The 15,075-nt window shown below is 44.3% G+C and overlaps 1 protein-coding gene across 1 annotated transcript in view; it reads right to left on the reverse strand.

Annotated features, from left to right (window-relative positions):
• Nucleotides 1-10,324: 10,324 nt before the first annotated feature.
• Nucleotides 10,325-15,075, reverse strand: part of LOC134565284 (ras-related protein Rap-2c) — a 37,186-nt gene continuing 32,435 nt past the window's right edge. The window contains exons 3-5 of the transcript XR_010083855.1: nucleotides 14,837-15,062; nucleotides 10,714-10,817; nucleotides 10,325-10,367 (exon numbers count right to left, since the gene is read on the reverse strand). The gene's annotated coding sequence lies outside the window, so the exon portion shown is untranslated. The remainder of the gene's footprint in view (nucleotides 10,368-10,713; nucleotides 10,818-14,836; nucleotides 15,063-15,075) is intronic.

The raw sequence follows: 15,075 nt of genomic DNA on the forward strand, positions 1-15,075 counted from the left end.
GAAGGCACTTGGTAAAGGAAATAGGTGCCTGCAACAATTCCATTTGTGGTGCACCCAGAAAGGGAAGGCTCCTTATCAGGCTTTCCCCTTTCAGAGAAATTCATGCAAACACTGTTCTGCAGCCTCCCCACGGCAAAGACTGGGGTCATGGCCCCAAGCTCTCAGTCACCTCCCAGCCATCATGTACTTGGGAAAAATATTATGGAGATGGAAAGAGGCCCGTGCTGAAAGCAGCACTGTGTTAACACCAGTCATGGCCATGGCAGAGGAGGATGGGCCTGAATTCAGGTCAGGCTCTGCAGCATCTCCATGGGACCGGGGAGGAGTTGCAGGACCTGCGGGGCAGAGGGGCAACCCTGCAGGTGCCTGAGCCACTCTGAGCTGCCGAGGGAAAAGGAGGGCATGCAAGAGCAGTGCCTGTCACGCTGCCAGCTCGGCCACACAGGCACTCAGCCACCCCTGCTCCTCTGCCAAGCTGTCAGGTTATTAACAGCTCCAGCCTAAAATGGTGCAGATACCAGATTGCAAAGGCAGTGGTCATTTCCATGGGATTTTGTATGGACTGAGATGTCCTTGAAAACAATCCTGCTCAGCCTCACCCTCTAAAATGAGCCCTTATGTTGACGATTGATAGAGAGACAGGAAAACTGATTCAGTGATTAGAATTCCATTTTACTCAGATTTTCCAAAAGCTTATATACCATTTCAGACAGGTTAATAATTTTCCACTACAATAATCAGGTTAAAAATCACACAGAAAACTCATACATTTTACAACAACTATTTGCTTGCAGAAGTGGATTGAATCTTCTTTCTTCCCAAAAGCAGGTTTAATCCCATCTTCTGTAATTTTCACAGTTCTGTTTGTTCCTGCCATGGCATCCTGGTTATCAAACCAGCTATGCTAATCAAGTCTGACTCTGTCTTGTGTAGTCCCACATCTCCCCCTCCTGTATCAACCAAGAACACTCTCTTGATGGCCTTATTAATTAATCTCTGTACACATTGAAGCAAACAAGGTATCATAACTAATAAAATTATTATTAAAATCATTACATGCTTTCTTATTTTAAGAAAATCTTTTAGCCAAGGTGTCAAACCCCAGCCACTAAACAGGTTATCTAGCCAAGATCCAGATTCTACCTTTAGTTTGAACACACTGTCCTTTAGCTGCTGTATGCTTTTATGGATAGATTCCGAGTGATCAGAAAGATTCATACAACACATTCCATCGAAATCTTCACATCCATGGCCTTGGGCAAAGAGGGGGAAATCAATGGTGGCCCGGTTTTGAAGGGTTGCATGCCTTACACTGTCAACATCTGTTTAAAATTTTGATAAAGCGGAGCTGGTGGCATTCGTCTGCTTTGCCAGCCAGCAGGCTACCTTATTTAATTGACTTAAAGCCTTTTTTGCAGCCAGTCCTGGCAAAAGTGAAGAAGCCAAATTCATCTGGGTCACAGACCACAAAGACAAGTCATCATCACAGTATTCATCAAATGCATGCAGACTGCACCTTATTCTGTGGGGATATTTGTGCTGTAAAATCACAAATGTATCAGGTGTTAGCACAGTCAGTCGTTCCAAACTACAGGGACCTCCCTTTATGTGCAAAGGGATAGCTGCCGAGGCCCGAGCTCCACAAACCAGAAACATTCCCGGTGGCAGCCACAGGGGGGCATTACTGGATTTAGAAGGGCTGCCAGAAGTGTGATTGCACCAAAAGGTCTGATTTTTATACACAGGATGAAAGGGAGAAACATTCCAAGCTTCAGACTGATTTTTTTTCCTGTGTAATCAAGGTTAACACAAAAATCCATTTTTACAGAACCCAAGAGTTCTAATTCTTGTGGCTCCAAGGGTGTTATAGGAAGGTAAGGAGTCCACTGATCCCATGTATCAACAGGATTTGAGCTCTGTACTATGCTTTTGGTAGTTTCTGGTATTGGCCAGCCATCTAATGGCAAACCGACTAAACAGGTTGAAAATGGATTTTCTGGGGATGCGAATGTTGGAGTCCATGTTTCCACGAATCCTCTGCAGAGAGTGAGAAGTGCAGGAATTGAATTAAAACCTTTAGAAACTTTAAAATATATAAAGCCACACACACATAAAGTAGAGATTTAAGCCTCAGCTTTAAGCTTCACATACCTTAAGTGTCTAATTGTTAGTGTAGAAGTACAGAGCTTCAGGCCTAGTGATAGAGTTTAGATATAACGAAAATAGAGTAGAGTACTGTTTATAATTTTTGGTATGAATTTTGAGCAAATAAGATAAAGTTTCTCACGTATACTAAGATAGAGTTTTTACACATAACAAGATAGAATTTTTACGTTGGCAAGATAGAGTATTTACACTAATATATATACTATATGCCTAGGTTTTTGATACTGCTTTTCGTAGTTTTTTGTAGTTTTACGAACTTTAAGAATTGTACCTAGATTGGGTAGTGTGTAGATAAAGGTATGAATATGCATTTGTAACATATAGATAAAAAAGTCTCTGGGTTGGAAGTGGAGGTATCGATTGATCAATACGATCTATCAATCTAACCTCCACCTTCTGCAACCTGGGGAAGGAGCCCTGCCAGGGAGCCGAAACGGGATTCTAAAGGTACCATCTATTGTAGTCTTTGTTGCTTGGGATCAGGGCCCCGGGGTCACTTCCCTTTCCCCCCGGAACTCTGGAGCTGCCAGGGACTCTGTGCGGGTTTGGGACCCCAGGACCCCTTCCTGCCACTGCGACCCTGCGACTGGGAACCCTGCTTGGGGTACGGAGTTGGAGGTTGTTTTATCCTAAGGCTGGAATGTTATGTTAAATTCCATGTCAAGACTACTGTTTATTCTGGTATTTTATTTCTAAGACTTTATGCTCACAACCAATTGTAAGATCGCTCATTTAGGACTCTCGCACCTTCAGATATATGCTTTCATGTAATAAACAACTTTGCATAAGACTTTAAAATATTCTTGGACCTTTAAGATCTATTAACCTGTAGAGATGGCCTCAGCATGCGGTAGCCAGGCATAGGGCATCTTGTTTGGTTGCATTAGCTAGAGTTATCCAAACATTTGGTTTTGGTTGATCAACAGGTCAGGATATGCTACAAAAGGCAAGCAATGCTAATAAGCACAGCATTTGATTTAACTCCATGGTGCTTTTGTTTGTTTGTTTTGAAATATGTTGTGGCAAAAGAAAAAACTTTTTTAGCTTATCCCCTTTTTGTCTTTTCTTAAGATTGTTCAAGGACTAGCCAAATATAAGGCACTCAGTTGTTTTGTCTGCACTCTATGTTGCAAACACGGCTATTTTCGGATCTCCTCAAAACTTCCCTCCTGAGAATAAGGAGGTGAGGACTATCCTTTTCTTGTGGCCTGCTGTAATTTAAAATTCAATGGCTGTTTTAAACTACGCTTTTGCCAAAAAGGGCTCAGTGATATCACCAATTTCCACACCCATTACACTAACATAAAACCCAAAGTTCACAGTTTCCTTTACAGGTAGGACAAAAGATGTCATCAGCTGCAGTCTGGGTGGGGTTCCTCCTCTTCCTCTTCTCCCGGGGGCTTGATGGTGTCCTGGCCTCCATCAGCAGCTGTCGGTTGAGGTTCTCGGAATGACTTCATATTCTTTGCAGGAATCCAGCAAGGTCCTTTTTCTGAGGAGATACAAGCAAAGCCCCTCCCCCAGGTGATCAAAGGGTAAGGGCCAAGGATTTTACCAGATTCTGGGTCACGGATTAGTACTGGTGGCTTCTTCTTGCAGGAAAGCGATGTGGATGATGCAAAAGGCCCAGTCATAGAGGGATTTAAGTCTGTCATTGAACAGTTCAAGAAATTAAAAACATACAGGGCTTTGCATAATCGTTCAGCAGGAGTGTCCCCGGCTCCCCCCTTTTGTTGTACCAGAAGACGTTTGAGAGAGCCATGGGCACGCTCTATAATGGACTGCCCTGTTGGTGAGTGGGGTATGCCTTTTTTGTGGGTGATACCTCATAAGGAGAAAAAATTTGCAACTCTACTGGAAATGTATGCCGGGTCCATTATCTGTCTTAATCTGTTGCGGAATTCCTAAGGTGGCAAAGGCAGCAGCGAAATGATGGCAAGCATCCTTCGCTGTCTCTCCCATGTGAGCTGAGGCAAACAGAGCACCTGAAAAGGTATCAATAGAAGCATGCACAAATTTCAAGCGGCCGAATTCAGGAATGTGTGTCACATCTGTCTGCCAAATTTGTAGGCTCTGTAGACCTCTTGGGTTGACCCCTGTGTTCACAATAAGAAGGGAGCAACGCTGACAGTCCGGACACATAGCAATGATACTAGAGGCTTGTGCTGGAGTTAATCCAAAAAGTCTTACTAAAGCCCCAGCATTTTGGTGAAAAAAGGAGTGACTCAGTCTAGCTTGTTCTATTTTGTTAGGCAAAACATGCTGCACTGATAAGGTAACAAATCTGCCTGGGCATTACCTTCAGTGAGAAAGCTGGGTAGATTGGAATGTGACCTGATATGCATCACAAAGTAAGGAGCCATCCTATGGTCTAACAGAGAGACCAGCAGTTTTAACCAGGACAAAAGAATGTCATTTTTAACATTTTTCAAAACAGAATTCTCTGCTCTCTGTACAATACCTGAAACATATGCAGAGTCAGTAATCAGATTAAAAGGTGTGCTGAATTTCTGAAACACTCTGACCACAGCAGCTAATTCCACTATTTGTGGAGACCCTATGTGGAAAATAGGGTTATTTAATTCATGTTCTATAAATAATTATAGACTGGAAACTGTAATATATTGTATAAAGGTATGTGTGTCTGCTCAACCCGCACGTTTCACGGACTTCTGTAAAGCACCTCTCCTGATCTCCCTGGTCCAAAAATAGAAGGTGAGAACACGACGCACTGATGAGACAATGAACACGGACCAACCTACCCCTGCCTACGTGCAGCGAAAATTACCAGGACTTACACCAGTCGAATGCTACGTGCCAGAGGGATCATCACACACTTCTACGACGGTTAAATTACTCAAAGCAAGGACTAACTCTGGACATTAGCATTTGAATGGGCCAGGGGACCCTTTCGGGATTTAGTATAAACAAAGTTAATGGCCGGTGCTTAGTGGAAACAATGGGAGAAAGGCTGCCGAGGGTGAAATTAAGGGTATTTAAGTTAAGCCTCTAGGTGGGCAAGGCGTGAACCCAGCTAGAGACTCAGGCTGCCGGGGTCTTTGTCTCTGGGTCACCCTTGGCTCATTTTTCCCGGGAGAAATTCTGTCAAGTAAGTGTCGCTGTTTGTGGGGTTTTGTTTTGTTTTTTTTATTACTTAAAATTCTGTAATTTGATTCCAAATTTTGTGATTTGAATTTTAATAAACCAAATTATTGAATTTGGTAATAAATTGTCCTGGCATTTATAACACCCTACAACAACAGCAATATCAGATTGCCAGGTTCCAGTTTCAGGATCCCTCCATACAATCACTGATTTACGGGTTTTCCCAGACCCATCTGTGAGTATTGTCATAGCTTGCAAAGGAGTCTCACTTCTCTTTGGCTTGGGGATTAAATTAAAAGAACTTAATAATTTGTGTTTAGGCAGATGGATAGATATCTGCCCTGGGTAATCTGCTAAAGCAATTTGCAATTTTTCAGACATCTGTAGCAACCAATTCAAATAAAACATTGTGAAGGGTAGATAGATACGATCAAAATCTTTCCCAGCCAAAGAGGTCAGTCTTTGACGAGCCTTGACAATCAACATGGCCATAAGTTTATCTTGCATGGAAATAGTCTTGGGCATATTGTTAGGCAAAAAGACTCATTTAATAATTAGCAGAGGGTCTGGTTTTTGAGTCCCACTGAAATATTAAGGCATAAGGCTATCTGTTAGGATTCAGAATGATTAGCCACAGTGGCAGTTCTGGAGCCCACCGAGCTGACTGTCTCTGAGAGATAGCATCAGCTACCTTTTGAAGCGCAATTTGTGCTTTTTGTTTAAGCGTCTGGGTGATAAGAGGTTGGGCTCTCCTCCCAGGAGGGCAAACAATGGCTCCAAATCTGCATTTGAAATCCCAAGCAAGGGACGGATTCAATTTACTGTTCCTAGCAATTTCTGTGCATCATGTAAAGTTTTGATTTTGGTTTGTTATAAATGTCCAGTCAATTCCAATTAATAAAATATTTTTTATTAATTAAAGAATTACAGAAAAAAATTTTGGGCAAACCAGCAATCGAAAGTGCAGTGTCAAGACCCGGGATCGGCACTGGGTGAACCTTAGCTACGGCCTCTATCGCACCGTAACTCCCCTTGTTCACAAATTTAGCATTTTTTGGGGCCCCCTTATATACAGTTTATTTTGCCTGTGGCCCCCATAGTTCTTTGTCTTCTTCCTTTTCCTTATGGGTTTCATTCAGCCGTCTGGTCTGCTGAATAGGGCTTTCCAGGGAAAGATGAATAATAATTTTAGTTTTTCGGGGAGTCTGAATAGGGAGATGAGATGGTGAATAGAGGGGTGTCCTTTCTGATATTGCTGCTAGATTGATATCGTTCTTGACGGCTGGGCACTTCACAGTCCCATCGCCCAGAAGGGTTGGTCTTCCCTCCTTTCAGTTGTTAATGTCAGTGCTTCTTGTATTTCCAGCTCCACCTTGGATTCCTGGCAGCAGCTTTTGTTCATCCTAAAGTGCATTCGCTACAAGCCCGGACTTGTTTGTTTCATTTATTCCCATAGACATATATATACATATATACTATAACACGAATTATCCCATGTTATTTATTACAGGTTGAAATTTGCAAGGGTTGTGCAGAAATAGAATGCATGCCTATTTGCCAGCCCAAATATTTCCAGGGAGATGTCTTTTGAACCTTTTCAGATGCAATGGTCAGGCCTGCTGAGGTAACAGCTTGGCAGACAGCCTGCACTGCTTCTTCCACTCGAATCACAATTTCTGCAGAGATAAGAATATCATCCATATAATGATACAACAGAACATAGGCATTTGTTCCTGGATCGAGCTCAGGATTTTTGCCATGTACCACTGGCATATAGTGGGGTTGTTGCACAATCTTTGAGGTAATGGTAACTAATGATATCAATTTAGTGGTGCCTGCACATTAATGCTTGGCACAGAAAAGCTAAATTTGGGTGTGTGAAAAAGGCATATTGTGTGTGTGGCTCTACGCAGATATTTACTATATGTAATATGCTAGGTAGAAAAGTTATGCAATATTAACATTTTAAATAATATAGTAAATGTAGTTTTTAACATTGAACCTAAGTAAGAATTGTGTGTAAGGTATTGTCCTTAGCTCAAGAGCAAAGAGAAGATAACCCAGAGGTTTCTACACAGAGAGAACAATTACAACAAGCCAGACTAAAAACCCCTCTTGGATGTTTCAGAGGGAAAGATGCATATCTCCTTGAAACCACCCTGACCACTCCAGACCATGCATATCTCCTTGAACCATGCATATCTCCTTGAAACCACCCTGACCACTCCAGACCATGCATATCTCCTTGAATCTACCCTGGTCAAGCGAGACCATTGTATATCTCCTTGAATCCACAAAGCTACCTGGTTAAGCCAGACTCCAGGACGCCAGGGGTTTTGCAAAAGGCTCTTGGCAAACGGGCTTTTCTTAGATAAAGTATGCATAATCATTAAAGTTTGCCCTCAAAAATAGAGATGCTTCTCTCTAACGGGGCCCTTCTTTCTCGCAGCTTTTGTCTGAGAGGAGAGGGGACGGTAGACCTGGGCTACCTTTCTTTGCTCTTATTGCCTCATTATTTGTCCTGTCTCTGAAAACTTTAAAAAGTTTTATTATTGTATTAATTTTTTTGTAACCAATTTTTATTCTTTATTAAATTTTCATAAATTTCAAAAAGCGAGTTATTGGCATTTATCACAGGGTGCATCATCTGGATGCAGCGCAATGTCAAAAAAACAATCTTTTAAATCAATTACTGTTAGATGCCAATTTCTAGGGATCATGGAAGGGGAAGGGAGGCCTGGCTGTAGGGGCCTCATTCCCTCAATGACCTCGTTTATTCTCCTCAAGTCATGCAACAGCCTCCACCCCCCCGACCGCTTTTTAATTACAAACACGGGTGAATTCCAAGGGCTATTAGATGGGACTATGTGTCCCTTTTCCAGCTGCACCTGTACAAGTTCTTCTAATATGCTCAGTTTTTCTAATGACGGGCCATTGGTCTACCCAAACTGGATCAGAGGATTTCCAAGTCAGTTTGGGGGTGTCGCACGCCCCACTGACCCTTATACAAAATTTGACTGCATAAAAATTCCCCACTGAGATAGAACATCTCTCCCCCACAAAACCAGCAGCACAGACAGCACAAAAGGCCTGACAGTAGCTACCCTCCCCTCAGGCCCTGTAATTTGCACCAGGTGTTGCTTTGATAGCTTTGACAGTTTCCACCCACCCCTGAAAGGACCTGGGGGACAGGCATTAATGGCCAATCATTAGGCCATTGATTTCGGGAGATGACTAATATCTGCGCAGGTATCAATGAGTCTGGTTAAAATTAACTCTTTTCCTTTCAGAGACACTTTGCATCGGCAGGTGGGATGCTCAGGGGTTATGCGTTGTGTCCAGAAAATTTGTGATACCCCTGTTGAACCAAACCCGCCTCCCCTCTGATTAGCTATTGGGGGTGTGGATAAGGGGGCTGCTGGGAAAAGAACAAGCTGGGCGATTCTGCTCCCTGCCAGGACCACACATGGGGGCTGTGGGGTCCAAGCCATGATTTTTATTTCTCCAACCATGTCACAGTCAATAACTCCCGGTAAAACAAACAATCCTGTTACTGAGGTAGAAGATCTACCTATAAGCAAGGCATGGTAACTGGGTACTAAGAGTCCATAGATTTCCTGGAGGGAGACAAAAACTGAGCAATTAGACAACGTTACTGCACTTCTTAGGGTGGCTGCACGTAGGTCAGAGACGGTCCGGTGGATGGGGGCTGGGATGGTTGGAAGCTGAAGGTTGCTCCTGGTTACCATGTCAGCTGCTGTGTTCGCTGTAGGATTTGTGTCTGCACTCATTGCTGTCCTGTGCTGTGAGATGCTTCTCTGTAAAAGCTGGCCATTTTAGTGAAACTTGAAGAGGCATTGATTATCGAAATAAAGGCAAAGTCTCTGTCCTTAAGGGCCTTCTTTTTTTTCCGTAACCAATTGTTATGTGTATTCAAAGGGAATAAGGCTAGATCTTTTTTGGGGCCGGAGTCGAAAGGCTCTCTGTCACTGCTAGAGTCAGTGTCTGCATAAGCAATTAGCATTCGGTAGCTCTGGGGTCGCTGGTGGGATAGCAGTAGGGCTACAGGTGGCGAACAGGCTCTATCCTTAGCGTTCGTCAGGGAGGGGGTGCAGACAGGGGACGGGGAGTCGGATCTGGGCAGATTTCAGTCTAGCATGGCCACTGGGGCCGTCTTCGCAATAGTATTGCAGACTGCCTCACTCCTCCCCTCTTTCTTAATCGCATCCATGACCGCCCTTCAAGCAGGAAGCAAGAGAAGCTCTGACTCGTGGCCAGGAAGCGTAGCCAGGTCGTAGAGCTTTACGCCAACTTTGTCCCAGTAGCGGAGAGTAAAAATATTGGGGAACATGCCTGGAAGTAACTTAAAGTCGTGCCTTAGGATAGAGGATTCATGCTTGCTCAGAAAGGCTAGCATGGTTTTATTAACATCTCTCTTGTCAAACATGTTCTGTCCCATACTTTGAATTCCCCTGGCTCACCTGTCACATTGCAGTGTACAGGCTATTGCGGGCCCAAACACAGTTCTCTCACCGTCACGATCAGTTCCAGGGGCGTCGTCAATTGCCGTCAGCTAGCTGGTCCTTCTCCTCACACAGAGCACCAGTTATTGACGATTGATTGAGAGATGGGAAGACTGATTCAGTGATCAGAATTCCATTTTACTCAGATTTTCCAAAAGCTTATATACCATTTCAGACAGGTTAATAATTTTCCACTACAATAATCAGGTTAAAGATCATACAGACAACTCATGCATTTTACAATAATTCTTTGCTTGCAGAAGTTGATTGAATCTTCTCTCTTCCTGTAAGCAGGTTTAATCCCATCCTCTGTAATCTTCAAAACTCTGTTTGTTCCTGCCATGGCATCCCGGTTATCAAACCAGCTATGCTAATTAAGTCTGTTTGACTCTCTGTCTTGTGTATTCCCACACCCTTACAAGTGCTGGAAGCCAGAGATTCTGTCTCCAAGCAACAACACTGCATGAACATGTCTGTGCTAGACTCTCACTGGTAGTGATTTATAAGAATTCTATTCTTGAAATACTTACTTTTGACTTGCTTTGTTATGGGTTTTAGTGGTTCCAAGCAGACCTGAAATAAGACAATGAAGAGCTGGGTAAATAAACAGCACAAGAGATGGGAAATAAAAGCAGCAGCAGCATGGTAGAATGCAATATGCAAATGTTGGCCAGCTTGGCTGCTGTGACAAGTGTCCTGCTGGGCAGCGCCACACGGATGGCTATGGATAGATGCCATGAGCTGTAGATATCACTGGGGCTTGTGGCTCCCCTCCTAACTCCCATTTTCAGGCTTTTTCTGCCATCATGGCAAAACTTTCTATTTAATTTTCCATTTGGAATTTTAGGGAGGTGCTAACAATCCCCCAGGCATGCAGCCGATGGCAGCTCCAGGGGCCTGTGCTGTCGGCTGCACTCACCTGCTTCCCCACCTGGCTATGAAACTCCAGCCCGAAGTAGTCCTTCTCCACAAGGTTGAGGTGGCTGCAGGTGAGGTTGAAGAGCTCTTTCCATAGGATTTTTGCTAGGAAACAAAAACAGCACAGAAGCAGCCGGTTAGGCAATGCTGACAGCAGCCGTGATGGGATTTCAGAGAGATGGGGAGAAGTTTCAGCTCCCTTCCTTCACCCCTTCCCTGACCATGCAGCAGCAAAATCTTACTCAGTAAATGCTGTTGGCTTCAGCATGTACAACAGTACAACTGCATGCTGTGTTCCCTGCTTTTGGAAATCAGATTCCTCCCCATTACTTCTCTCCCATTACTTCTCTCCTTTATTAAGGAACATAAACCAGAAATGAGAGCAAGAGAAAATAAACCATGTTTTGACTCTGTCTGCAACTATCACTGTCTGGGCAGTTCTGTCCCTGGCAAACCAGTGAGTGATCCCCAGGACAAGCACCTGCCTGAACCAGGGACAGCCATAGCAAACGTGCTTAATTAAGAGCCAACGGGAGCAGACCTCAAACCTGTGCAGTGAGTCCGTGTGCCCCAACAGCTGGGGATGAGCTACAATTATGGTTAATGGTAAATAACAGCAACAGGACCAGAGATCCTGTGCTGTGACCTCTGAGTCATTCGTGGGCTTTAGCAATATAAATTGTGGTGCTACATGCTGATAAGGGAGGCCAGGCTGTAGTTATTCCCAGTAAACAGAAAGACTTGGAGGGTGTTTTGTTAATTTGTTGCCATGCTGTATGACCTGGTTGAAGAACAAACCAGGAGGCCCCCAAATCTGGAAAATGCTCCAGAAAGCACCAGAAATTAAAATGGCAGTGACCCACCTCAACAAAACCCTGATACACCTTCATCAGCTAGTGAAAAGCAGACCAAAAAGAAGTATGGGTTATTGCAAAAGCAAGCTGGAGCAGAGAGGCCAGGTTAGACAGCTGCTATATTATAGCATGTTGGGTGATAGAGGGGAAGACAGGCTGCAGCTCCCTGTGGCAGTGGCTGTCTCCAGCAGGGATGGGAGGGACCTGGCTGCTGGTGGTGATGCACACTAATAACCACCTTTCAGGGCTTCTCCTGGGATGAAATTGCTGACTCTGTGCTGAAAGGCTGCAGAAAAGTGATAGCATAATAACAACATTCGCTCTCCAGCACTCCCAGTTCTCCTCAAAATTACTGGATCACAAGGGTAATTAAAAAAATTATAAATGTTTTTTTTCCAAGCTAGAATTTTTCTAGCATGAAAGGCCTTGGCCTTTGTCAGGCAGCCAGGAAAGACAAGCATTTCTTACTGGGTTATTACCTACCATATGCCTGATGGGAGCGACTCACTCTGCCCCAAGCCCAGCACTGCCCAGGGACAGGAGCAGCCCAAACCCAGGAAAACCTGCTCACTGGGAGACACAGCCCTGCTGCTGCAGGGAATGCTTTAGAAGCAGAGTCCTTCTCTTGTAGTGTGTTGCTTGCAGGTGTCCTGTCCTGAATTTTGGGGTGCTGAGGCCAGTGCTTCCTCAAGCACTGGGGTACAGTCATGCCCAGCAGCATCAGCCCTGCACTGCACTGAGAGAAGTGGGGTCTGTGCTGGAGGAGCACAGTGCAAGGCAGAAGCATGATCCATGGGACTGTTTGTCCCATGTCCAAGCCTTCAGGTGCCTCTGAGAATGATGCAGGGCCAGGTGAGCACCCATAGGCAGAAACCCCAGAGTAGAAGGTGAAAAGGAGAGGCTGCACTGGCCCTTCACGCCTTGGTGAAAGCACCTGGGACTGTGAGCAGAATCAGAAAGCCAGAGGCACTTCTAGAGGTAGACAGCAACACATGCAGCACATGGGACACACACACCCATGTCCCCAAAGGGACTCTGGCAACACCCGCAGTCGGATGGCAAAGCCCATTTCTGCAGTGTTCCCATAGGACAGGCTGCTACACTCAGGTCTGTGGTTTAGGGGTGAGCAACAGCTCGTGGGATTTGGTGTGATCTTTTCCCACCACCTTGGGAGATGCCTGCCCTATCAGGCATGTTGCAGCCAGCACAGTGTCATGCACCAAAAGCCACCAGCCCTAAGTCTCCCTGTGCCCTTGCTCCTCTGCCACCAGGCCCACACACCTCCTGTCAAGGAATTCCCAGCTTTACAGGGGACCTATGACCACAAGAGACTCTTTCCTTCATTCAGCTTCAGCTACTAGTTTTTCTGGGCTTGTTTGGTTTGCCCAGCAGCATCCCAGGCCCAGCCATGAGGTTTAGCAGGGAAGGAACAGTGGGGACATTCAGAGATGGGCCAAGCCCTTTCCCTCCCCTGCCCTGTGGGCTCAGACCTGTTATCCCAGGAACCACCTCCAGTGCTCAGCTGAAGGAAATCCTGGGAACTCAGTGGTCCCAACTGTCAGCAAGGATGCAGTGGAGGCAGAAGCCTTCCCGGGTCAGCATCCAGCACCAGGAGAAGAACTTGTTCTCATGCAAAGCAGCCTGGAAATGAGACCCTGCTGCACATGCCAGCAGCTGTGACACCCACGTGTGGCAGGTAGAGACATTTACACTGAGCATGAGTGCAGGGGAAATCAGGTCCTCTGTGTTTTCTTGCTTTTGTCCTTTTCCCTCCCATTATACTGAAGTACTTCACATTCAAAAAAGCTTTCCAAAGTCAGGAGGGGTTTAGGAAGAGTTGCTTAAAATATCTGCTCAAAACTTAGCCCAGAGCACTCCTTTTATACTGCAGAAGTCACTAATTCACTAGAAGCCACTAATTCAGCTACTCATTTACCACAACCACACAGCAGCAAATGCATGAAATGCCTAAAAGGGATTTCCAATACCATTCCATGCTAAAAAAGGAAATGACCGGGAGTTCCTCTAATGGAAGCTATTTGCTGCAATAACATGTCGTGCAGAGCTACAGTGCTGCGTTTTCAGCAAATAAGAAAACAGAGATGGAAAAAATGCAGCAACACTGTACCAGAAGCATCTTTTGAATTGTGTCTCACTATGACCTAATCTAATCAATGGGGGGAGGAGGGGAAAGCATTTTAAAATTACTAGTCTCATTTTTAAGGTGACTCCTGGACCAGGATAGGTTAATTAAACTAAACCAAACAATTTCCATACTGTGTCATATGATGGAATTTCTTTATAATTCTCTTTTGTGCAAAATACTGTGACAAAGAAACGGACCTGTGCATCTGAGAGAGCAGTTCTCAGACTGTGCTATAAACTACAGAAGAGGACAGTATAAGAAAAGCAACAGAACTTGAAAAAACCCTCATTTTATATTAAACACACTGCTCCCACAGGAGATGCAGGTAAGTACTAGAACAAATCTACTTGAATTAGCTAACTCAATTAGCTACTGTGATTATCAAACCCTAATCAACAGTAAATGTGCAATCACACTTGTAAAAAGAGCTTCTAACACACAGTCAAGACACACCTACTTTCAGCTATCTGTACACATATGCATAAATCAAATACCATAGATATTAATACTTAACATTTTAAACCTAGTTCAGAGCTAGCATTTGTTAAATGCGAATTATTAATCATGAAGTGTTGTGGGATGTAGGGTGTCCCAGTAATGGGACACTGCCACACAGAAAATAAGATAGAGTGAGTTTTTTTCCTCAGCTATTCACAGAACTACAGTTTTCTTTTTCAACTGAATGCCCAGGAAGAGATGTGTACAGATGTTTCTCACCAGGGATAACTCGGACAAATATGCTATTTTTATTCTGTTCCCAGACTTTACTTCCTTGCTGAATGTTTACACTGGCAGCCAGACAAATGAGAGAACTCAACACTTGTCAAGACCATCGCTTCATATTAACTGATTTACTAAAGATCACACCAGGTAAGTAAAAACCATTCCTCCTTCTTCACAAATAATGCCAACAACAGTGGAGTGTAGGAGTGCGTTGATACCAAAAAAACACTTATCAATTAGTACTATAAACTTTTATTTTGAATTTTAGATTGGTTTTCTTGTTTGCTGGGTTTTTTTTAAAGCTGAAAACCAGAAGATATGAGAGACCATGCAATCCTTCAGAGCAACAATGATGTGATTATAAACACAAAAAAATCAGTAAGAATATTATATCCACTTACATCAACTAGAAAGATCTTCTGGGAATCATCCAGGAACTGGACTTTCAGGTGCAGCATCCTCGAGCACGCAGCTGGGTGTGCAGCAGGCACGGCAGTCCTAGCAGTGTGAGCCAGGAGCCGGGAAGGGAGCTCTGACTCCTCTTGCACACATAATTCCCTCTCAGCTGGATGGAGAAGGCTGCAGTCACAGATGTGGAGAGGAGGCTGGAGCAAACGAGCTGACTGCCTAAAAACGAATT

This window comes from Prinia subflava, assembly GCF_021018805.1.
Source record: "Prinia subflava isolate CZ2003 ecotype Zambia chromosome W unlocalized genomic scaffold, Cam_Psub_1.2 scaffold_54_NEW, whole genome shotgun sequence".
Taxonomy (NCBI): Eukaryota; Metazoa; Chordata; class Aves; order Passeriformes; family Cisticolidae; genus Prinia; species Prinia subflava.